Here is a 3078-nt window from a genome sequence, read left to right on the forward strand (position 1 = left end):
AGAATCCAAAGTCATATTCATTATCAGTATTGAGCATCAGTGATAAAAAGAAACCCATCTGCAATCAATTTCTTGTTATTTCACAAGACACTGAGTAGAACAACTTGAAATGATGGTCACATGTACAGAACAGCTGTTCATCTCTACTGTGTAGACGTAATTTCCCAATGCTTCACACGCTTCTCGTTCTTTAAAATACATTTTGAGACCACAAAAAGAAAACAGACAAAGTACATTTCTTATAGATGTAATTAAGTAGATTAAGTAGATAAACAAACAAACATAAGTCTAGTAAGTGCCCTCAGGCTACTTGACATGTCCTACAGTAGAAATCTGTTTAGTCATAAGAAATTGTCTAGACCCTCTTTTAGAAGTATGAAAACTTGAGCAATCATTGGTACTGTATTATTACTATTTAGAGCAGAAACCCATAGTAAAGTATCTGTACTTTTAGGGGCATATTTATCAAGGGTCGAGTTTCGAATTGAAAAAACTTCGAAATTCGATTTCAAAAAGACCAACCGAAGTGAAGTCAAAGTTTTTTTTGGGTCGAAGAGGTCCGTATTAGGCCGAATTCTAATCGTACGATCAAAAAAAAAATTTTTCCGAAAAAACGGACGCCGGCGTTATTTAAGAAAAAATCGAATATCTAAAACTCAGACGAATTTTACCGACCTGAAAACTACATTCTAATTCAATTCGACTAAACTCGATTACAGAAGATTACATCTTCAAATTAGTCACTGCACCTCTCCCATTGACTTATACATGAATTTGGCAGGTTTTGGGTGGCGAATAGTCGAATTTGAATTCTTTAAGGGCCAGGGTTTGATAAATCTCGAAAATCAAATTTGAATTTTTAAAAAAAACTCTAATCGAGTTTGGATATTTCCCTGGTCCAATTTTACAGTTTTGACTATAAAAAAAAATGTGAATTCGAATTTTCAATTCGACCCTTAATAAATCTGCTTGTTTGCATCTGCCCTTCCTATGAAAGTAGTACTGTACATTTTAAATTTATTGTTCACACAAACATTTGTTTTGGAAATCGGCTATGCAACTTCTACTGTACATCCCAGAAATCCAACAACAGCTGTGGAGACACTTTAAGTTTGAATTCCCTTTAATTTTGGATGTTTATTTCAGGAATGGCTTAGACCACAGAATTTGTTCCCTAACCTGGAAACCCTCCAAAGATACTTCTGTGTCTCATTTTTTTGAGAGTAGTAGCCCGAAGCAGAAGTCACATCGGCACGGCAGTTGTCTTTGTTATGACTGCACGTACAGCATTCAGAACGTCACACTTACTTGATTGACTCGAATTTCTGCCATACATACATACTTTTCTGCTTTGTTGATTTTGTGATATGTTGTGGTTACTATATTCTTTGCGGGAAGAGCAGCATATTATTAAACAGTCTAGAAAAAATCAAATCCCTTGTATCAAAATGAGATTTTTTTTTTTAAAAACTATGACATTTTTTAAAGATAAATTTAAAATCTATTGTAAACATTTTCCATGGTTTACTGATGACTATTATAGATAAAGCCAAGCAGGAGCTCTGGATGTTGAAGATTAACTTAAGATGGCCATAGATGCAAAGATTTTTAAAAGATCTTGTCGTTATCGTGAGACCACAATTATCTCGAAATGTAAATGTACGATTTGTCAATCAACTAAAAAGACCATTTCAGGAGATATTGGCAGGAAAACTAAAGGGGAGCTGCCTGCTTGGTCCTGCAAACATAGATAGATTGCACTGGGACCGATAACGTTTTTTAACCTGCCCAATCAATTTTCTGACAGATGTCGGACGAGAAATCGTAAGATGCACGATCGTTTGATTCCCACTAACCTCTCGATAATTTGACGGATCGGTCAGATTGCACTGAAATCAATCGTTCACCAACGAAAGATCTTTGCATCTATGGATAACTTTACAATACAAGTCATCTTCAAGATACCCCCCACCGTTTCCCATGGGGAAGAACTTTAAAAGACAATTATACTATTACATGATCATGGACTTTGCACCACTACACAGGATAGATTTAATAGAGTTACAGATAATGAGATCCATTACTCGGAAACCCGTTATCCAGAAAGCTCCAAATTACAGAAAGGCCATCTCCCATAGACTCCTTTTTATCCGAATAATCTTTTTTTTTTTCAAAATGTTTTTATTTCCTTATACATTTAAATTGACCTAATTGTAAGTGAACTAACGAAACGTTAGTAAATTTGAAATGCTTGCGCTGACAACTTAATGCTAGCGAAACTTTGCCAGCATTTGGCTGCCAAGACACAACTTTACATTTTGGTGAAATGGATTGTACATGAATTTCTTCTGGGATACTTCCGGGTTTGCACCACTTGGATATCCTCGACTTTACCCAGCGGGCCGAAAGTGACGCCATCGCTTGGCGCAAAAATTTGAAAATTTAAAGGGCTCTCTGTGTAATGTTCATTGCCCAACGTAAAAGTCTAATTCTTAGTTCATAGGTGCGTTTCTGAGTGTTCCTGATCTGATTGACCCTGCCTGTTCCTGACCTTGTTCTTGCCTGCTGCCTATCCAGACCTTTTGTTCCTGTATTGACTATTCTATTTGGATCCTGTTTTGTACTGCAAACTTGGTGTGTATTGACTCGGCCTGTGACCCTGACTCCTCTCTCGTCTTCCAATTCTGTACTGCTACCCCTGATTGGTGTTGGCCTGGCCTGTTCCAGACCACGCTTATTGTTCTCTGTTCCTATGCCTGCACAGAACTCTCTCTTTGGTCCTCTCACACTAAGACCTGGTGGCACCCATACCTCCCAACATTTTGGAAACAGAAAGAGGGGCAAAAACTTTTGCTTCGCTACGCTAAGCACGGCAAAAAAAAAAAAAAAGTGTTGACCACACCCATTTTTGTGGTCACACCCCCTAATTACCATGTCCATTATACAAAATTTGGCAGGTTATTAAACTTTGAACACATTTCTATGGCTGTTATGTGTTGTCACAGCTTTGCGAATGAAGGTGAATTTCCCTATAAGCTGTAAATCAGCTTCCCCAAGAGACCTCCTTATCTAAAGCTG

The sequence above is a fragment of the Xenopus laevis genome, chromosome 2S (assembly GCF_017654675.1).
Source record: "Xenopus laevis strain J_2021 chromosome 2S, Xenopus_laevis_v10.1, whole genome shotgun sequence".
NCBI lineage: Eukaryota > Metazoa > Chordata > Amphibia > Anura > Pipidae > Xenopus > Xenopus laevis.